The sequence below is a fragment of the Rhinoderma darwinii genome, chromosome 11, assembly GCF_050947455.1.
Source record: "Rhinoderma darwinii isolate aRhiDar2 chromosome 11, aRhiDar2.hap1, whole genome shotgun sequence".
NCBI lineage: Eukaryota > Metazoa > Chordata > Amphibia > Anura > Rhinodermatidae > Rhinoderma > Rhinoderma darwinii.
The window spans coordinates 91723084-91746623 of NC_134697.1; the positions used below are offsets into that span (position 1 = coordinate 91723084).

Consider the following 23540-nt stretch of genomic DNA (forward strand, 5'->3'; position numbering starts at 1 on the left):
AAAGCATAGTTACTACATTAGTCGGTACTCCCGAGTACCTGGGTATCTCTCAAGGTAGTTGAGACATTATCACTGGACAGCTGGAGCACGCACATAAAAATCCCATATACATAGACGTGAATGAATATACATACATACACACATACATACATAAATACACAACAATATCAATATTCTACACATATTAGTACATCACTGTAAATAGCACCATACAATTAAAAATTCCACTTTATTTTACAATAAACACCATCGTAAAAAAAATATATATATATATTTTTTTTTTTTTTTTTACATATAATATACAATGTACCCCCATATAAACAAATAATAGTAAATAGTGTAAATAAAGTGCAAGGGGAGTGAGGAGAGGTGAGTGAACACACGTGCTCGTGATAGTGAAAAGAAGTGAGGAAAATAAATAAATAAATAGATTATGTGAAGGAGTAAAAAAAAGGACTGCACCTGAAAAATATATAGCCATTATTAAACATGCAGAAATATAAACATTCAATATGAATCATTATATAATGTATTGTATAAATGACAAAAATGTGAAAACCTATATAAAAATATGAAAATGATGCGACTCAATATGAGCGTTAGAGACAATAAAAATAATAAATGCATCATGACTGAAAGTCATCAAAATGTAAGTGATCTAATAAATATAACTGAACACATGTATACAATTAAAATCCATACATGTGCAAAAAAAAAAAATATATATATATATATATATATATATATATATTCAAAAAAATGTGTAGTGAGTATACGTGGATATAATATAATGGATAAGAAACATGAAACAATATATATATAGATACATGCATGATATATAAAAAGTGATAACGTGTATAGACTTAGGTATATAAATATGTTAATTAATTAGTGTATATAAAGTAATAAAAATATACAAATATATAAAATTGGTACACTAAAAGTGTATACATAATATGTGCATGTAGTAATCATGATATCATACAAGAAATACAATAATAACAATATGTAAATGCATATAAACATGTGTCAGTAAGAGAGAAATATGGATAAGGTACGTGTACCAGTACCAATACCTACCCCTTGAGAAAGCTGAGAACATCCCAAAATACCAAACATATACAAAAAAAGGGTATAAATGTATAGCAATGTATACATAAAATGACATTCCCATGCATACACTAAGCCCACATATGATAATAGCACGCAGAAGAAAGCGGGAACGGGCACAATTTGGGCATCATAAAGCACCTCCGCTATAACTGGACAAATGAGCCAATGTATCCATATCGCCTGCAAAGAGATTGAGAATTTGAGATAGTGTAGAATACTCAAAAATAGTCCGACCTGAGTATATATAACTCACACCGACAGAACATTGCGTCCCCACCGCAACAGCATGATCACAGAAATGTATCAACCAGAAATAATCCCATCACACAATTAAAATATCATAAAACTAACTATATTCCATAAAAGTGACGCCATGGAACCCACGGGGTAAATTACAAGAAGGAAGCGAAGGACATTTTTTCATTTAGACCATATGGTGAACTAGTGTTAAGCTTTGTTATCCACTTACACTCGATACGTTCAAGCTTGCGAAAAGTGTCTCCACCTCGTGTTCCGATGATGATTTTATCAATGCCATGTACTTTCAGATCTTGCCACCTGTTGTTATGATGGTCCCGGAAATGTCTGGGGATAGATTTAAGTTTATTAATCATCTCCCAATCATTATCCACAATTTTTTCAGCCTTTTTAATGTCTCTTACATGTTCCTGAATTCTTATTTTAAGCTCTCTTGTGGTCATGCCAATATAGGAGAGACCACACGGGCATGTTGCCCTGTAGACAACCCCCGATGTACTGCAATTAATAAAATGCACAATTTTGTAGCATTTTTTGTTTTCAGAGTCCGGGAAAGTATCCGTTTTGACTATCAAATTGCAGATAGAGCAATGGCCACAGGGGAATGATCCCCACTTTGGTCCCTTGGAACCATATAGATACATATTAGAGTTTGGGGCACTATAGTGACTCCGAACTAGATGGTCGCTTAAGGTCTTGCTCCTTTTGGCTGTAAGTTGGGGTTTGGGGGGTAGAAGCCTTTTAAGATCAGGGTCTGTCAACAGTATGGGCCAAAAGCGAGTAACAATTTTGTGCATCTCAGACCATTGTGTATTGTAGGTAGTGATAAGCCTTACCGTGTCCTCACTGTTTTTCTTTTTGCGCTGTTGTTGAACAAGAAGACTATTACGGTCAGTATGGTATGCTCTCTGATACCCTTTCTCAATATCATTTTTACGGTATCCTCGTTGTGCAAACCGAGCCTTCAAACATTGGGATTCATTTTCGAAGTTTGATTGTGAATCGCATACACGTCGTGCCCGCAGGAATTGTCCTGTGGGGATGGCGCGTATAGTGTGTGAGGGGTGGAACGAAGATGCATGTAAAAGAGCATTTACAGCAGTTTCTCGCGCTGTTTTTTGCCCGCGGCGCACAATGGCCGCGGGCGAAGAGCGGCGCGAGAATTGCAGCGTAAATCGGCGTGCAGGGAGAGGAATATCTGCCTCGGACTTCCTAACAGAATTTTTAGGCGGATGTTCCTCCTGCAAAAGTGCCCTGTGTGAACATAGCCTAATGGTGCCTGCAGCATGGTAGGTGTAATTTGATCTGTGATTGCAGATCTCCATATGCTGTGAACACTGCTTAGTGTTTGGCTATTCGTGTAGTCCCCTCCCTCTGCATTTTATATTTAAAACAACCACTATCCCATCAGTCAGTACCCCTTGAGAAAGCTGACGGCGAATTGTGCGTCGGGGGCGGTCAGTGTGGAGTGTTCCTGCGTGCTTCCTATCATGCAGTCCATGGGTTTGGGGGGCGGTCAGTGTGGAGTGTTCCTGCGTGCTTCCTATCATGCAGTCCATGGGTTTGGGGGGCGGTCAGTGTGGAGTGTTCCTGCGTGCTTCCTATCATGGAGTCCATGGGTTTGGGGGGCGGTCAGTGTGGAGTGTTCCTGCGTGCTTCCTATCATGCAGTCCATGGGTTTGGGGGGCGGTCAGTGTGGAGTGTTCCTGCGTGCTTCCTATCATGCAGTCCACGGGTTTGGGGGGCGGTCAGTGTGGAGTGTTCCTGCGTGCTTCCTATCATGCAGTCCATGGGTTTGGGGGGCGGTCAGTGTGGAGTGTTCCTGCGTGCTTCCTATCATGCAGTCCATGGGTTTGGGGGGCGGTCAGTGTGGAGTGTTCCTGCGTGCTTCCTATCATGCAGTCCATGGGTTTGGGGGGCGGTCAGTGTGGAGTGTTCCTGCGTGCTTCCTATCATGCAGTCCATGGGTTTGGGGGGTGGTCAGTGTGGAGTGTTCCTGCGTGCTTCCTATCATGCAGTCCACGGGTTTGGGGGGCGGTCAGTGTGGAGTGTTCCTGCGTGCTTCCTATCATGCAGTCCATGGGTTTGGGGGGCGGTCAGTGTGGAGTGTTCCTGCGTGCTTCCTATCATGCAGTCCATGGGTTTGGGGGGCGGTCAGTGTGGAGTGTTCCTGCGTGCTTCCTATCATGCAGTCCATGGATTTGGGGGGCGGTCAGTGTGGAGTGTTCCTGCGTGCTTCCTATCATGCAGTCCATGGGTTTGGGGGGCGGTCAGTGTGGAGTGTTCCTGCGTGCTTCCTATCATGCAGTCCATGGGTTTGGGGGGCGGTCAGTGTGGAGTGTTCCTGCGTGCTTCCTATCATGCAGTCCATGGGTTTGGGGGGCGGTCAGTGTGGAGTGTTCCTGCGTGCTTCCTATCATGCAGTCCATGGATTTGGGGGGCGGTCAGTGTGGAGTGTTCCTGCGTGCTTCCTATCATGCAGTCCATGGGTTTGGGGGGCGGTCAGTGTGGAGTGTTCCTGCGTGCTTCCTATCATGCAGTCCATGGGTTTGGGGGGTGGTCAGTGTGGAGTGTTCCTGCGTGCTTCCTATCATGCAGTCCACGGGTTTGGGGGGCGGTCAGTGTGGAGTGTTCCTGCGTGCTTCCTATCATGCAGTCCATGGGTTTGGGGGGCGGTCAGTGTGGAGTGTTCCTGCGTGCTTCCTATCATGCAGTCCATGGATTTGGGGGGCGGTCAGTGTGGAGTGTTCCTGCGTGCTTCCTATCATGCAGTCCATGGGTTTGGGGGGCGGTCAGTGTGGAGTGTTCCTGCGTGCTTCCTATCATGCAGTCCATGGGTTTGGGGGGCGGTCAGTGTGGAGTGTTCCTGCGTGCTTCCTATCATGCAGTCCATGGGTTTGGGGGGCGGTCAGTGTGGAGTGTTCCTGCGTGCTTCCTATCATGCAGTCCATGGATTTGGGGGGCGGTCAGTGTGGAGTGTTCCTGCGTGCTTCCTATCATGCAGTCCATGGGTTTGGGGGGCGGTCAGTGTGGAGTGTTCCTGCGTGCTTCCTATCATGCAGTCCATGGGTTTGGGGGGTGGTCAGTGTGGAGTGTTCCTGCGTGCTTCCTATCATGCAGTCCACGGGTTTGGGGGGCGGTCAGTGTGGAGTGTTCCTGCGTGCTTCCTATCATGCAGTCCATGGGTTTGGGGGGCGGTCAGTGTGGAGTGTTCCTGCGTGCTTCCTATCATGCAGTCCATGGGTTTGTGCAATATCATTTATTTATAAAGCATGGTCTTTGTTTTGGGTGCAACTTGGAGCTCTAGCTGTATACTTTTATATGCATGCACAATTGTGTGCTCTTCTGTCAGGTGCTAAATATATTTATGTGCTTCTGTTGTCCAAATACTTGATCTATATGATTATCTTTTCTATAGATATCTGCATTTGTTACCACATCACAGGATGTTTTTAGTATGGTATTATTGGATTATTCACGCAGCTGCTCCATACTCTCCTTTTTAACTGTGTGCTATATTGTTTTTATATTTTGATGGCCAATGTGTTATGTATATTTCAATAAACTTTATTTTATATTGTCATGGTACATGACTTGTGCTATGTGTGTTTCATTTTCTGGATATACTAGTAGTCTTCACAGTCTGGTATAGGTATTGATATTTGCTTTATGATTTGTGTGGACGCATTATTGTTTGGCGCATGCCAATGGTCTATACTCGTATAGGTATTCATCAAACTGCATTTTATACCTTCTCCACTTAGATTCGGCTTGAGGTGCAGTATCATCAAGGAGTTTCTCCAACCAATTCAAATTTCTATGTCCCATATTTACTCGCTATTTCTTTTACAGAACTCTGGCCCAAAACCGGGCGATGTAAGAGAATGGGAGAATGAGCTATTCACATAGTTTGAACTTAAAATCATCCTGCCTTATTCAGACTAACGTAGAATAAGTCCATGTGACGGCCATTAAAACTACGGCCGTCACACGGACGCATGTATTTCAGTGGGGCCATTCACATAGCCATTCAATGGACCGCGTTAAGTGTGTAATGGTGGGCGCTAACCGCAGACCCCTTTCATCCTGCCGACGTCTTCATCCCCGGAGATGCCAGCACATGCGGCTGTCCTGTTCTGCAGTGACCACAAGGGTGTGTGTGCACGCTCATTCCCGGCCTTAAAGGGCCAGCGTGTGCACGTTAATAATTAACTAATTACTCCCAGATCACCCTGGACTATAAAAAATGTCCTGCCCTTTCACTCCTTGCCTGAGCGTTTTGTATTTCTCTGTTCGTCTTGCAAATAGTCCCTTAGCCGTATCCTGTTCCCGTGCCCTGCTACCTCTTTTTTTTTTTGTGCAAAAGTAGTAATACATTAAAAAAAATATATATAAATTTGGTTTCACCGTAATTATATTGTCCCACAAAATAACGTAACTGTGTTTGTTCCTCTGCCATCTGTAGTGTTGTAGTCGTCTTGTGACTGCTGACTTACACCACATCTGGTGTCAGTTGCTACGTTTTTCATCTCCTGCCGCCTAGGTCCCATCAGTGCCGTTGCTACTGTCTGGACTATTACAGGTACCCTTGTGCTCGGACCTTATATTGACTTGGTACTCTGTTGTTTGGCCAACTGCTACCCTTTAACGGCGGTGCAGCCTAGTGGGTCCACAGATCGTGACAGTACGCTCAGGCCATGGACTCCGCTGGTCAAACCAAGACCATGACATCAGAAGTAATGCGGGCGGATATGCTAGACCTCCGGTCACGACAGGACCAACTCCTCCAGGGAGTGAACATAATTGCACATCGGCTGGAAATGCAAGCTGCACCTACGGCACCTGCTCCTATTGCTACTGCTGTTCCTCCAATTACAACTCCTGGCAGCACCGATTCCCGATTCTCTCTGCCACTGCCTCCTCGCTACGACAGAGACGCGAGGATCTGCAGGGGATTTCTGAACCAAAGTCAGATCCACATGCCAGAGCATTTCCTTGGCACAAGGATCGCATTCATAGTCTCTCTTCTTACTGGCAAGGCCCTGGCATGGGACAACCCCATCTGGGAACGTCAGGGAACAGTGTTTTCTATAGACTTTCCGCACTGTATTTGAGGAACCTGGGTGAGTCACTTCAGCAGCTGCATCCCTGCTGACCCTTCACCAAGGAGACACCTCTGTGGGCGAGTACGCCATTCAGTTCCATACCCAGGCGGCAGAGCTATCCTGGAACAACGCTGCCTTTGTGGCTACCTTCTGGCAGGGTTTATCCTCTGATATCAATGATGAGCGTCTGGTGAGCAGACGCACCAGGTCTCTGCCTACCTGGACTCCGGGTACGTGGCAAACTTCATCCAACATGACCTAGTGGATCAGCTCCAGTTGCCGACTGTTCCCTTGGAGACAACTCTGGCGGTTGCCTCGGTGAATGGACTTCCAATGCCCGACCCCATCATGTCTGAGACCAAGCCACTGAAGCTCCAAGTGGGAGCTCTTCATACTGAGCAGATTACTTTCCTCATCTTGCCCAAAGCCATCAATCCGGTGTTGCTGGGCCTGCCTTGGCTCTGGCTTCATGCCCCGATTCTGGACTGGAATTCCGGGGGAAGTTCTCCAATGGGGCTTCAAATGTCTCCACCACTGCCTGTCACAGATTCAGCCTGTCCTGCCTCCTATGTCTGAGTTATTGACAGGATTACCCACTCATTTTGAACAGTTTGCGGCCGTCTTTTGCAAGAAGGAGGCTGAGATGCTTCCCCATCAACGGGCGTACAACTGCCCGATTGAACTGGTTCCTAATGCTTCACCGCCCTGTGGACGGGTTTAACCCCTCTCCTTGCCAGAGACTCAGTCCATGTCAGCCTTTATCAAGGAGAATCTGGAGAGGGGTTTTATACGGAAATCCTCCTCCCGGGCCGGTGCCGGGTTCTTCTTTGTAAAGAAGAAATACGGATCTCTTTTTTTTCTTTTTAAAGTCTTTATTTTCATGACAGAAAGGTCCATTTTATCAAGCATGTGGGGTACAGAAGTACACAAAAGCACAGAAAATCTAAATGTAGAATATACATAAACATAAAACATTGTTATGAAAACACCTATTCCCACGCAGGAGAATAATCTAAGTGATTCCATGCCCCCCTACGTGAAGGCTCGATTCAGGAGGCAGCAAAATAATACAGAGGGAGAAAAAAGTTACAAGGGAAAAGGAGCAGAGGAGGGAGAAAAGTGGGGTAAAGTGTATGGAGTTTCCCACCACCACATCCCGCAGTTCAGCAAAAGCTCTACTCAGGTTGCTGAGCAACACTCAACTCCCTTATAATGTCTTTGTAAGAGTCAGAATCCTGAAAAGCAATCCAAGGAGCCCATACTTGGCTAAACTTGACATGTGAGATGTGAATAATGGAGGTCAAATCCTCCATGTGCATAAGGTCGTTGATCCTGGAAACCCAGAGGGACAAAGCAGGGGGCGAGGAATCCTTCCATCTCAATGGGATGCAGTGACGTGCTGCATCACTAAAAAGTGAAGCAAGGAACGCTTGTAGATATCCACCGGAATGTCGCAGTGATGGAGAAGGAAAAAGGCCGCATCCATGGTTATACCGGTGTCTGTGACCTCACCTATCACCCTTTTAACGCCCTCCCAGAACGAGGTAAGAAGAGAACACGACCAAAAGATGTGAATGAGGGTGCCATTCTCACGTCCACATCTCCAGCACATGGGAGACGCTGTAGGGAAGATGCGGTGTATACGGACCGGAGTCCTATACCAGCGAGATAGAAGTTTGAAGCTGGCTTCTTGATAGCGTGAACCGACCGATGTCTTGTGAGCCATAGTTAGGATACGTTTACTTTGTGTGATAGAAAAGGAGATACCCAGGTCAGACTCCCATTTAGAAAGCTAATCGGGGGTAGGTAAGTCAGGGTGTCCATAAGATACGGATCTCTTTAACCCTGCATTGACTACCGTAGTCTCAACCAGATCACGGTAAGAAACAGATACCCCTTTGCCACTGATCTGGGAACTATTTTATCGCATATGAGCCAAGATCTTCTCTAAACTAGACTTGCGTGGGGCCTACAACTTCATCCGAATCCGTCAAGGTGATGAGTGGAAGATGGAATTTAACACCCGGGACGGGCACTACAAATACCTGATTATGCCCTTTGGCCTGTGTAATGCTCCAGCGGTCTTCCAAGAATTTGTGAATTGTATCTTCTGAGATCTCCTCTATGTTTTTGTTGTGGTCTATCTCGATGACATTTTGATTTTCTCCCCAAATCAGATGACACATCGGAGGCATGTCCGTCAAGCCATGCTGCGATTTAAGGGGGAATTGCCTGAATGCCAAGTTGGAGAAATGCACTTTTGAAAATAATTTTCTGCCCTTCCTGGGCTACATCATCTCGGATCAGGGTCTCAAGATGGATCCTGAGAAAGTAAAGTCCATTCTGGGGTGGCCACGTCCTCAGGGCCTGCGGTCCATACACCATACAAAACTTCTACTAGCAATTCATCCCAAACTTCTCTTCACTGGCGGCCCCCATCTCTACCCTTACCAAGAAAGGTATGAACGCCAAGGTGTGGACTCTAGATGCAGAATTAGCATTCAATAGCCTCAAAAATGCCTTCACTTCAGCCTCGATCCTCCATCATCCTGATGTGACTCGGCAGTTCTCGTTGGAGGTGGACGCTTCTTCTGTTGGTGCAGGTGCACTTCTGTTCCAGAGAAGCCTCAAAGGAATGGCAGTAGTATGTGGCTATTACTCGAGACTTTTCTCCTCCGCAGAGCACAATTACTCTAATGGGGATCGGGAGTTACTGGCCATCAAATTGGCTCTGGAGGAGTGGAGACATCTGCTGGAGAGCACAGCTCACCCCATCCTGATATACACCGACCACAAGAATCTCACCTGTCTCCAGTCGGCTCAATAGCTAAACCCCTGTCAAGCCAGGTGGTCGCTGTTCTTCACCTGTTTCCAATTTGTGTTGCACTACGTCACGCTGACAATAATGTGAGGGCCGATGCCCTATCCATGTCGTTTGAAACGGGGGACACTGTGGCGCCCTCTCAATATATCATAGACCCAGCCTGCTTTGTCACTGTCAATCCTTTGCAAGTTAGAGATATCCCTCCAGAGTTGTCCTTTCCCACTGAATTTGTTTTTATGGCTGTGCTGCTGTTTTCCTGAATGTGTGTATAAAAAAAAAAAGCCCAATTAAAAGAAGTGTGTGAGACGTTTTTCATAGTTCTAAGTAGAAAAACGGCTCCAAAAACGTCCGTAAAATACTCTTGATGCTTTAAAGACGGATGAAAACCAGGGGCTGTCTTCCCTTGAAAACAGCTTCGTATTTTACAGCCGTTTTTAGTTTGCCTTGTGAACATAGCCTTAGTCCTAAAACGATCCTCTGCTGGGTCCCCTCCCTGGACTACAAACTGTCCAAGCATTGTTTGGTCACCTGGCTGGTACAAGCAGCTAAACTGCTTACTTCCCTACACTGGGGGCACATAGAAACTATATAACTAATAGAACCTCCTTCCATCCAACATTGGCGGGAAAAGGTCCAAGAACTTTTTTGGGGGAATCTGGTAATAGACTAAAGATCTTCCGCACATTGGACAGGTAGATTAAGTATAAAATGTACAGGATGGGACTTCTCAAACTCCTTCTCTCGCTATCTAGACTGATTGTTTTATAACCTGTGTGCTGTCCTTCCCACCTACTCATATAGCGACATATAATGATATCTCTTTGGCCTAAAGGCTTGGGTATTCTAATTCTATGGTTATTGCTGCTACATATTTACCTTCCTGCTACTTCTAATAATCTTCCATAACAGACGACACCTTGATTGGAGGTCACCCTCTGTCTTTTTGTTTTGTTTCCATTTCTTTTCATTATGTTTTATTAAGCGGTCTGGTCTCGACCGCATTTTGTACTCCGTACTATATAAAATATATGTCTATACAATTTTGTTTTTTGTATTTTTACTTTTGCTTTTGTTCAACTATTGTTATTGGTACACAAGATTTCTTAGCTACACAGGCTTTTGAGATATCATGTGTTTTTTAAGCCGCCCTGCGGGGTTAGCAAATGACTTTGTGCTCGATTCTTTGTCTATTTATCTGTAATAAAAAAACGTTTTAATAAAAATAGAATTGAAAAATAACTTGATGTATGTAAACGTCTGAGCCACTGGGAATGCGATGAAAGAAATAAAGGTTGAAATAAATCATTATCTCTAGTAGTATTCTGACATTTCACATTCTTAGAATATAGTAGAGATTCTAACTGATCTAAGACAGGGACATGTGCAAATATTGCAGCGTTCCTGGCCTAAGCACTTAAACCCTAAGCCCCCCAGCCACAGCCCGCAGCCCACTTGTTCCCTGATTCGGTCTAAAGTGAGTTCTGTTGAATGTCAGGTTACTGCGCTTTTCTATGAGATGAATAATATGTTCTGGTGGAGCCACTGAGCAGCTAGCTCACAGCTTTTGTGCTCATAATTCAACTTTCCCCCTTTCCCATAGAGCACCGTCTATGGGGTGATGAAATGTGACACTTGTTTCAGTGGTGAGGATATTGCTGAAATCTGCAATAATGTAGTAGAAAAGTAAGATGGTTCAGCAGCATAAATACCTTTCTTATGCAGTAACCTACTCATTATTCTGCCTCCACACAGTAAGGTATCCTTTCAGACAAGGCTACACATCAGGAATTGAACCAGGAATCTGCATAGAAGACTCTCACTGTTTAAGTACCACACCACCAGCTCAGGTTATTCTCTAGAGCTTCTTATTGTTCCCATTAGACCAAATGTAATCATCACGTCCAGCAGGAATAAGAACGTCACCTTTGGAAGAATATGTGACGGGCTCTTGACAGCAGAGGTAGCGCACTGGTAAAGTTCCCTGCCGATGAATTAGAGGAGTCAGGAGCGTATGGGTTCTATCCCCAGGATCTCTGCCTTGTGTCTCCAGCCTTAAAAGCGCTAATGAGGTGTAGAGTTTCTCTTGTTGAAAGTCTGATTACCCATGATTTTTAAAGAGTTGATAAATGTGGTATTGTGTATCTGCAGTCCAGCTGGCTTACAGCTTGTGTGATCTGAGTTGAGTGCAGGGATCACTGCTAAACAATGTGGGTTCTAATCCCCATGTTGTCCTCCTGGTGGCCTTGGGGTGCTTCCCCCTTCCCAAGGTGCTGCCTATGGAGTAAGGGTTATGATACTGGTTTGAGTGATGAGTAGATTGTTGAAAATTTTCGCTAAGTACAGCCGTCTCGAAAAAGAGACTGTTGTGTCGGTAACATTCTTCATATAAGTAACTTTCTTAAGCACTGACAATCATGTTGTGCGGCATCCAGACCACTATAAACACCACCCAGGAAGGCATCTTTTTGGACTAGGCCACACACCCCAGGACTTGAACCAGAGATCACACAGAAGACACTCACTGGTTAGACACTGCTCATGCACCATGCCACCAGCTCTGATTGATCTCTGGACTTTCTTATTGTCCCCATTAGACCAAATGTAATTGTCACTTCCAGCAGGAATAAGAACATGTCATCATTGGAAGAATTTGCAGCCAGCTCTCAGCAGCAGAGGTAGCGCACTGGTAAAGTTATTTTCTGATAAATTAGAGGAGTCGGGAACATGTGGGTTCTATCCCCAGAATCTTCTCCTTGTGTATCCAGCCTTGAAAGCACTTAAGCCCCAAGCCACTGTGCTGTCATGCCCCAATGTGGTCTAAAGTTTCTCTTCATGAAAGTGTAATCCCGCCTCAGGATAAGCACTCTCTAAACTGACTCACCCAACTGCCTACTTTCAGACTCTTTTAAGGCAGGTTTTAGATTTTAAGGGCTGCTTTGAGCTGCAAGTACACGGGATTAAGGTGATTGGGCAGCCATCCCACTCAGGAGCCAAGATCTGCCCCATTACCTCGCTTTTTATGTGGTGACAGGGTAACGAATTGTGACACTTGTTTGAGTGATGAGTATATAGCTGAAATCTGCAATAATATACTGTAGAAGTAAGTAACTTCCTAATGCAGGAACCTTCTCATTATACCAACTCCACGGTATTCTTTCTAACAAGGTCACACACACATCAGGATTTGAACCAGGGCCTGCACAAAAAACACTCACTGGTTAGACACTACTTAAGTACCAGACCACCAGCTCAGGTTGATCAGTGTGCTTTCTTATTGTCCCCATAAGACCAAATGTAATTGTCTCTTCCAGCAGGAATAAGAACATGTCATCATTGGAACTGTCTCTTGACATCAGAGGTAGCGCACTGGTAAAGTTTTCTGCTGATAAATTGGAGGAATCAGGCACATATGGGTTCTATCCCCAGGATCTCCACCTTGTGTCCTCAGCCTTAAAAGCACTAATGAGATGTAGAGTTTTTCTTGTATGATTACCCATTTTTTAAAGGGGTGATACATGTGTTGCGGTGCAGCTGCGGTGATCTGAGTTGAGTGCAGGGATCACTTCTGTACAGCATGGGTTCTAATCCCCACATTGTCTCCTGGTGACATTGGGCAGCTCCCCCCTTTCCCAAAGTACCACATGTGGAGTGATGAATTATGATACCTGTTTGAGTGATGAGTATATTGCTGAAATCTGCAATAATCTACTCTATAAATACAGCTGTCTAGAAAAAAGAAGACAGCTGTATAAGTTACTTTCTTATCCTACAAAAAAACTTGTTGCACTGCCCCCACACCACTAAGCAACTTAGCGCACAGGTAAAGTTCTCTGCTGATAAGTTAGGAACATACAAGTTCTATACCCTGGTTCTACTCCTTGTGTCTCCAGTCTTGAAAGCACTTAAAGCTGCTGTGCTGTTGTACCCCAATGTGATCTAATGGTTCTTTTGTTGAAAATCCGATTACCCCTATTTTTAAAGAGGTGATAAATAGACCACGCCAGCTGCACTGCAGCTACATACAGTCAGAGTTAAGTGCAGGGATCACTTCTATACAACGTGGGTTCTAATCCCCATGTTGTTCTCCTGGTCACCTTCCCCCTTCCCCAAAGTGTCACCTATGGATTATGATGCCTGTTTGAGTGATGAGTATATTGCTGAAATCTGCAATAATCTACTATATGAATACAGCTCTCTAGAAAAAGAAACAGCTGCACAAGTAACTTTCGTCATATAAGTAACTTTCTTATGCAGCAACATATTTATTGCACTGCCTCCACACCACTATAAACACCACCCAGCAAAGTATATTTTTTGGATTAGGCCACACATCAAAAATTGAACCAGGGCCTGCACAGAAGACAATCTCTGCTTAGACACTGCTTAAACACCATACCACCACTAGCTCAGGTTGATCTCTGGGCTTTTTCATTGTCTCCCATAAAACCAAATGTACATTTTTTACTTCGAGCAGGAATAAGAACATGTCATCTTTGGAAGAATTTGCAGACAGCTCCTGATAGCAGATGTAGCATGCGGGTAAAGTTCTCTGCTGATAAATTAGAAGAATCAGGCACATATGGGTTCTATCCCCAGGATCTCCAGCTTTTCACCAGTTTAGGTTCACAAGGCGAGGGATTCTTTTAAAGGAGAAATTCTTTGCCTGTTGAGCGTAAGCTGCTTGACAAAATTGTTGGAAAAACATTGTCACCGTTAAGCACAGGCAGCAAGCGTTTATAAGTAAGGAGAATGCCACCTACCACACAAGCTCCATGCAACAAGATATGAACCCTGGCACATGGGCTAACTCCATAACTGGTCTAGGCACTTAATCCCAAAGCCACCATGCTATCATGCACCCTATGTGATCTAAAGTTTCTAATGTTGAAAGTCCGATTACCCCTGTTTTTTAAGAAGTGAATAAACGCGTTGTTGAGAAGCTGCAGCGCAGCTTGCGTCATCTGAGTTAAGTGCAGGGATCGCTTGTGTCAACGTGGGTTCTAATCCCCACATTGGCCTCCTTGGGTAAAGTGCCACCCATGGAGTGATGGATTATGATACCTGTTTGAGTGATTTGTATATTGTTATAATCTTCTATATAAATACAGCTGTATAAGTAACATTATTCATGTAAGTGACTTTCTTATGCAGCAACATACTCACTGTCCTGCCTCCACACCACTATAAACACCACCCAGCAAGGTATCTTTTGGACAAGACCACACATCAGGATTTGAACCAGAGACCACACAGAAGACACTCACTGGCTAGACACTGATCATGCACCATGCCACCAGCTCAGGTTGATATTTGGACTTTCTTATTGTCCTCATAAGACCAAATGTAAACATTACTTCCAGCAGGAATAAGAACATGTCATCTTTGGAATAATTTGCAGCTGGCTCTCGACAGTAGAGGTAGCGCACTGGTAAAGTTCTCTGCTAACAGAAGAGTCAGGAACATGCAGGTACTATCCCCAGAAAACTTGTATAAGTAAGGAGAATGCCATCTACAACACCAGCGGCACGCAGCAAGCTTCAAACCCAGGTGCATGGGCTGGCACTGTAGTGTTCCTGAACTCAGCACTTAACTGCTTCTTTATAGGGTGCAGGAGTCAATATAAATCAAGTAGAAAAATAAATGAGACCATTAAATTACAAAGATGTAATATTATTTTTCTTTTTAAAGACAATTTTGACGCAGCGATTATCAAACAAGAACATTTTTATTATTTTGACATGGAAAGAAAGCCAAAAAACTGGAGGCAAGATAATAATTTTAGGCACAACTCCAAGCAGTAAAGCTCATATAAAGTGCATATAGTTCCCCTCCCCCATCACTTTCATTTATTAATTGTTCTTCTTCACACACTGTACAGTCGTTTATATTTCCTATTCTTACTAAAGATATTTCACAAATATTATCCAAGAAAATGGTGTCAGTAACATCTAGAGAAGCCGAGTAATTCATTAATGGAAAACTTCTAAACCAACTTCCTGTAACACTTGTTGGAGCCGGGTCACTATAAATGACACAGTTTCGAGACTGACACAAATTTTGGTTTTCCCAAAGTTTGCTGCTTTAGTGTTTATCGATCGTTTAGGCCCCATGCACACAACCGTAAAAATCATCCGTACTTGCGGACAGTAATTACGGTCCGCAATTACAGACCTATTCACTTCTATTGACCACGGACAACTTCCCATATAAGTGGCTTCTTTGCTGCCCTTCTTGACACCAGGCCAATCTCCAAAATCCTTCACCTGCCTGTGCGTGCAGATGCACTGACGCCTGCCTGCTGCCATTCCTGAGCAAGCTCTGCACTGCTGTTAAAACTGATCCCATAGCTGAATCCTCTTTAGGAGACGGTCCTGGCACTTGCTGGACTTTCTTGAGTGCCCTTAAGCCTTCTTCACAGCAATCGAACCTCTCTCCTTGAAGTTCTTCTTGATCCGATAAATGGTTGATTTAGGGGCAATCTTACACGCAGCAATGTCCTTACCTGTAAAGCCCGTTTGATGCAAAGCAATGATGACTGTACGCGTTTCCATGGAGGTAACCATGGCTAACAGAAGAAGACTGATTTCAAGCACCTTTCCATTTTAAAGCAACCAGTCCACTCTTATAATTCTATCAGCTGCCTTGTCCTCATTAACACTTTCTCCTGAGCGAACGTGAAATGATGGTAGGAGGTCATTTTATGGCAGGGCTGAAATGAGGTGGAAATGTTTTTTTTGTGATTAAGATAATTTTCATGGCAAGGAATGACTATACTATTAATTGCAATTCATCTGATCACTCTTCATATCAATCTAGAGTTAATGCAAATAGCACTATGAAAACTGAAGAAGCAAACTGTGAAAACCAAAATTTGTTTCAAAACTTTTGGCCAGGACTGCACACATAGAACACAAGCCGCACACACGCCACTGAAAGCCAGGACATTATCTTACAATGTGGTGAATCGGGCCAGAGCGTGGTGCAACATACAGCATTGTTTTTCCCGTCAAATCTGACGGAAACTGCCATAGACGCAGATGAGAACAGACCTTAACTTCTCGGCAGCTACTTGGGGTGTTGGTTTACTGTAGACAGTAATGGAGTCGCACTGCTGAGCAGCTACTGTATACTGGATACTGCTCTCCCCGACAGCCAGGAGGACAGCCCAGCTGGTAGCCGGGGGGATGGTAATGAAGTTAGGGCAAGATAAGAAGTGGTTCTAGGGGATTCAGTCATCAAGAGGCGTCAGACTATATTGGTGGGTGAAGTATTAGGTCACAGGATAATGAGATCCGTGCGTTACAAACCAACATTGAAGACACATGTGCCTAAAAATGTCAATCACATTCCTGAAACTGAACATGAAAAATTGGACGGCAACCTATAGTGTATGTTCACAAATGCCAGAAGTCTAGGAAGAAAAACTGGGGGCGCTTGAGGCCTTGGTACTGGAGGAACTTATCGATATAGATGGCTTCGCAGAAACATAGCCGGGACCTTCACACAATTGGGCTGTCAATCTTCAGTGTTTTACACTCGTTCGGAAAGACAGGACAAATAGGAAAGGTGGGGGAGAATGTCTGCATGTTAAACGTCATACGAAGGGAAGTGTAAAAGAAGCAATACTGGAGGAAGATTGTCAGGAGGTGGAAACCTTGTGGGTGGAATTACAAAGGAACACAGAAATGATTATTTTTGGGTGTAATCTAGACCCCCCCCCCACGTCACTCAGGAGACGGATGGTCAGATATAGAAACAGATAGAGTGGGCTGCCCAGGCTGGTACTGCAGTGATAATGGGAGAATAGGAACCGTTCTGCTCCAACTGCAAAGGGAATAACATGTTTGTGGCAAATTGTGGAGAACCAAACAAAATGTGATGCTCAGTTAAAATCTGGTAATGTCTAACAATGCAGAGCTGGTTGGGAATGTCACGGAGTGTGGAAACTTTGGTAACAATGATCACAATGTCATTTGATTATATAAACTGTAAAAAAATAAACACGGGCTAAGTGGTCAAAAACACAGGGTTTTTTTATTTTTATTTTTTAAAAAGGCAAATTTCTGCAGGTAAAATGGTAATTGAACTTTCAAAAAAACTTCTGGCTTGTCATAGTGAGATGTCTGAAGTTTGGATGACTGGGTGTCCGAGCACGGAGACCCCCACAGATCGCTAAAACGAAGCAGGAGAAGTGCTCAGGTGAGCGCTGAGCCGCTTCGTTTCTGATCGACTTCTCTCGGAAAGCCGAGCATTTGGTGTACGGGCTCGTATATTATACAGAAGTTGCTGTAGGTGAGGCCGGTGCTTTAAGCCTCTTGTAGCACCAGGACGTAACTGTACCTTATGGCGCGAGGAGAGGAGCATGGAGCGGGCTCACTTACGTGGTGTTGATGGTTGTCATGGCAGTCTGGGGGCCTAATAAAAAGGACCCCAGGTCTGCCATCTTTGTGCTCCTATTAAGCCCTTTAATAGGAGGCTGTAAATAGCACAATACACAGCAATACGGAAGTCCTTAGGGGGATGGAAAAAATGTTTACAAAAAAAAAAGGGAGTAAGGCCGGGTTCTCGCGTAGCGTAAATGCTGCGGAATTTCCACAACTGAACTCTGCAGATATTCCACAGCATTTACAGTAGCAGCAAAGTGAATAAGAGAATCTCATGCCCGCGCTGCGGAAAACAAAACCGCAGAAAAGTCACGCGAAAGTGTTCTGCGGTGCGTTTCTCATGCTGCGTGTTGTGCAGAGATCCTGCGTGTTTGGCCCATAGACTTCAATAGGGAGCAGAAATTCTGCAACAGATTTATGTTGTTGCGGTTTTTACAGCGTTTGCGCAGCGGAAACACGCAGGTGCACATATACTTTGCTATAACCAATGTTTAAAACGAAATCCGCAGGTAAAACACAGCATTACCGCAGCAAAATGAGCCGAAGAAACACGTTATTTGGTGGGGATTTCTGTCACACATTGACCAGCGTTTTTATTGAGATTCTGCTGCAGATTTTCTGTTTCAGAAAATCTGCAGCGTATCCGGTGTGTGGGAACATACCCTTAAAGTTTTTAGTAATACACCAAAAAAAAAAAGACCCTCATCCTCTAAAGTGATATAAAAAAAATAAAATCAACATAATTGATGGACTTGTCCGTATAAGTCTGATCTAAAATAACGTTATTTAACCTGCAGGGTAAATGCCATATTTAAAAAAGAACGAGAAAAAACCCACCAGAATTGCTGGTTTTTGGGTACCTTAAATCCTTAAAAAAAATGTAATAAAAAGTGATCAAGAAGTACCCAAAATGGTGCTAATAACAAACTAGGTTTTTTTCTATACAATCCTATTGTAATGTCGGGGTAGGGAGAAGACAGGTGAGCCCTAATCTACCCGCCACTCAGTCCCTGACTACTTGCACGGTCCGTCCTAGGCGACGGCGTACAACTGGGCGACGGTCCCTACGCTCAATATGTGCACGACAGACAAACAGACAAGGGTACACAGAAGCTAAGGGAAATGGGGCAGTTGCCCACGGCAACACCGTGAGCAACAAGAGTAGTGAACGAGCCGAGTCAAACCAGGAGTGTACGAGGTACCAAATGCAGAGCAGGAGAATGGTCAGTCAAGCCAGGGTCATATGAAGCAGAGGTGAATAGTTATAGCAGGAACAGTAGAGCCAGGAAACCAGAGAGAATCACAGGCAAAGACAAGCAGGAAATGAAGGTATACATAGACCGAGGGCGGGAGCTAGAACTGTCTGGCCAGGCTGTGATAGGTTCTCCCACTCCTCAGCCTACCAGCCTGAGTGGTAACAGATCGAGTCACTCTATCAGACCTAGGAGCAGGTGCAGACTGATTAACCACGGGCGTCGACACAGAAGCGGTGTCTGGCAGATCCTTTACAGTACCCCCCCTTTTATGAGGGGCCACTGGACCCTTCCTAGGTGGACCTGGCTTATTGGGGAACCGAAGATGGAGCCTCCTGAGCAATACCCCAGCGTGAACATCCCGGGCGGGTACCCAAGTCCTCTCCTCAGGCCTGTATCCTCTCCAATAGACCAGGTACTGGAGGGAGCCTTGGACCATCCTGCTATCCACAATCTTGGCCACCTCGAATTCTACCCCTTCAGGGGTGAGAACAGGGACCGGAGGTTTCCTCGAGGTAACCAAGGACGGGGAGCAGCGTTTCAGGAGGGAGGCATAAAACACGTTGTGTATTCGAAAAGACGGGGGTAACTCCAGCCGGAAGGAGACAGGGTTAAGGACCTCAATGACCTTGTACGGCCCTATATACCGGGGAGCAAATTTTTTAGACAGAACTTTAAGGCGCACATTTTTTGAAGACAGCCACACCAGATCCCCGACCACAAACAAAGGGTTAGCAGAACGTCTTCTATCTGCCTGAGTCTTTTGTATGCCCTGGGACGCCTCTAGGTTCTTCTGAACCTGGGCCCAGACTGTGCACAGTTCCCGATGAACGACATCTACCTCAGGATTGTTGGAACCACCAGGTGAAACGGAGGAGAACCGTGGATTAAACCCAAAATTACAGAAAATGGGGGAGTTCCCTGACGAGTTACTGACCCGGTTATTAAGGGAAAATTCGGCGAGGGGAATGAATGAGACCCAATCATATTGACAGTCAGAGATAAAACACCTTAAATATTGTTCTAGAGACTGATTAGTCCTCTCAGTTTGGCCATTAGTTTCAGGATGGAAGGCCGAGGAGAAGGACAGATCAATCTCCAACTTCTTACAGAAGGCTCTCCAAACCAATGAAACAAATTGTACCCCTCTGTCAGAAACAATATTGACAGGTAGAGATGAGCGAACCGGGACAGCGAATCCGAACTTCACCGGGTTCGGCCGAACCCGGTCAAAAATATTATACAAATCGGCAGCCACTTGTCTCTATCAATCACTGATAGAGAAAAGAGGCTGCTGATTAAAAATAAAATAAAAAACATTTCATACGTACCCGGTCGTTGTCTTGGTGACGAGTCCCTCTTCTTCCTCCAGTCCGACCTTCTTTTCTGACGCGGCAGCCTGTGATTGGCTGCAGAGGCCTCTGCAGCCTGTGATTGGCTGCAACGGTCACATGGGCTGTAACGTCACCCAGGAATGTCGGGCCGGATGTCGAGAGGGACGCGTCACCAAGGCAACGGCCAGGAGACCGGACTGGAGGAAGCAGAAAGTTCTCGGTAAGTATGAACGTCTTTTTTTTTTGACAGGTTACTCTATATTGTGATCGGTAGTCACTGTCCAGGGCGCTGAAACAGTTACTGCCGATCAGTTAACTCTTTCAGCTCCCTGGACACTGACTATTTACTGACGTCGCTTAGCAACGCTGCCGTAATGACGGGTGCACACATGTAGTCACCCGTCATTACGGGGCCTCATGCACACGACCGTAAAAACACCCGTTATTACGGGTCGTAATTACGACCCGAAATAGCGGGCCCATAGACTTCTGTTAGCCACGGGTACCTTCCCGTTTTCTCACGGGAAGGTGCCCGTGCCGTTAAAAAGATAGAACATGTTCCATTTTTTTATTTTACGGGCCGTGCTCCTATACTTTATAATGGGAGCACGGCTTGGAAAAACGACCGGCTGCCCGTGGCCGGCCGTGCTCATCTCCTGAAATACTCTGTGCTGCCTTAAACTCTGTGGACAGGTCAGGATCCTGTTTCTTTTAAATGCTGCTGGGGAACCCGCTCGTTCCACTATATAAGGCTGCGCTACAGTGCAACATTTGAAAGAAACAGGATCCTGACCTGTCCACAGAGTTTAAGGCAGCACACAGTATTTCAGGAGAGGAGCGTGCAGATTCTGTGCTGCTGAGAACTCTGTTCTTACCATTACGTAGCTCTCAGTCTGTTACCTCTCCTCCACTCCTGTCCTCAATAACACCTTCACATGATTGGCAAGTCACCACGTAATGGTAAGAGCAGAGTTCACAGCAGCACAGAGTATTTCAGGAGATGAGCGTGTGGATCTTGTGCGGGGTGGTGACTTGCCAATCATGTGAAGGTGTTATTGAGTACAGGAGTGGAGGAGAGGTAACAGACTGAGCTACGTAATGGTAAGAGCAGAGTTCACAGCAGCACAGAGTATTTCAGGAGATGAGCGTGTGGATCTTGTGCGGGGTGGTGACTTGCCAATCATGTGAAGGTGTTATTGAGTACAGGAGTGGAGGAGAGGTAACAGACTGAGCTACGTAATGGTAAGAGCAGAGTTCACAGCAGCACAGAGTATTTCAGGAGAGGAGCGTGCAGATTCAGTGCTGCTGTGAACTCTGCTCTTCCCATTACGTAGCTCTCATTTCTCTTAGGTATCAGTGAAGGCTCCGTGATGGTACTGGTCCATCCTCCAGACATGTGGGGACATCTGTTGGGGGATAGAGAGTCACCAGAAGTCTTCTTCACTACTGGACTATCCTGGATATCGAGATGGAACATACAAGAGAATCAAAATGAACAGGAAGTTCTTAGTAAACATTTTGATCGTATAAGCCCACCTGCCTCCTCATGGCAACTTATTTTAAGTGGGTCCCTAATCTATTAGGTGCCGCACCACATGGCAACCAGTGCCACCGCAACACCCCGCCTGCAGAGGGAGCAACACAGTCCCCAGGCTAAGACACCTTATGTTGTAGCCCACAGATCAGTCCATAGTAATGCATCCAAAGGATAACTGAATGTAACCACCACCAGGTAACTCAGTCCAGGTATAGAACAGGTGAATGATAGGTCATTAACCCCTTAATGAACAGCCTATTTTCGGTTTTTTCAATTTTCGTTTTTACCTCCCACCATTCCAAAAATCATAACTTTTGTAATGCGTGTCCACCGCGGACTGTTTAGGAAGGTGGAAGCAGAATTAGGGGGGCAGTCAAAATGCTAGGGGGCGCTATCATTGTATTAAAATAAATATCTATGCACCAGAGAAGATTTGTTACAGCATTTATATTTACAAATCAATTATGATGACGTGATCTTTTGCTTTTTCTATAATATTGTCCGTAGGATAAAAAGATAAGAGAAAGGACATATACATGAGTCCCGGATTATTTTACCTCTCCGGTAAGAAGGTAGATTATCTCCAGGGTGACGTTCAGTATCTTCTCCGTTATGTGTCCCTTATCCATCACAAAGAACAATGACGTGTAGATGGTTCCGAATGAGATCTACAAATAAAGAGATGATAACTAGATGATATAATTATGGAATGTTAAAGGGACACTCCGGCCAAAACTGACCTCTCCCATGTGCTGCATTCTGGTATTCCATGTGTCGGTCTCTCACCTGTTATTTATCTCTATATATCAGACCGGGATGGTTGCTTAGCAGCAGTGTGAATCCGGCTCGGTGACTACTTTCTCTACTTGGGTCTCCGGAGATCTATGTGTCACCCATCACAGGCTTCAGCAGTTTCTGTACCGCACTAGTTATACACGGGGGGAAACAGAAACTTCTATCATCAACGGCCACTGATACTTAGACAGGTTCCTGTCACACAGGTGTAGAAGAATATAGTGCAGCCTCCCAGTCTGTATACTTATTGTTTCTCAGCTTATTTAGAAGAATATAGAGAGAATAATAATCAGTGTCCCCCAGCATAAAGAAATTATATGGTCTTTAGCTGGTCATGTGATTGATAGCAAAGCAGAGAGGAAGAGAAAGCTGTGGAAATCTAAGAATCAAGACGGAGGCTTCTTTTAAAGCACGGACAAGGCAGGAGTTCAAAAAGTAAGTACAGTATACATAAAAGAAGTGTAGAGTGATATATACAGTCAGGTGGCGGGTGCAGACATGGAAAGTTGTGCTTCCACTGGAGCTCTTCTTTAATTTTTAGTTCTGTGTCTCTTGTCAGTAAGGAGAAAATACAGCATGTGGGAGGTGAGAGACAATACTATATGGATAAAAGTACGTGAACACCCCCCCTAATTATTGAGCTTCACGCATTGAGCTGTTTCAGCTTCACGCATTGCAAACAGGTGCATAAAATCAAGCCCACAGATATGCAATCTCCAGAGAAACATTGCTAGTAGTATGGGTCGTACTGAAGAGATCAGTGGCTTTAAACGTGGCGCAGAACAAGAACTGTGTGTCAGGAGCTTCATGAAATGGATTTCCTTAGATCTCCATGCACAATGCCAGGAGTCAGCTGGACAGGTGTAAAGCACGTCGTTCTCTAGAGTGATGACGTCTTGTTATCTGGTAGTCTGATGGGTGAATCTGGGCCTCTGAA

At 44.8% G+C, this 23540-nt stretch overlaps 1 long non-coding RNA gene across 1 annotated transcript; it reads right to left on the reverse strand.

The window, feature by feature from the left end:
* Window positions 1-978: 978 nt before the first annotated feature.
* LOC142663391 (uncharacterized) lies at window positions 979-22579 on the reverse strand. Its single transcript, XR_012851089.1, has 4 exons — window positions 22549-22579; window positions 22366-22476; window positions 1583-1698; window positions 979-1293 (listed from the first exon to the last, which is right to left on the reverse strand). It is a non-coding gene; the product is annotated as an uncharacterized LOC142663391 (long non-coding RNA).
* Window positions 22580-23540: the final 961 nt, after the last annotated feature.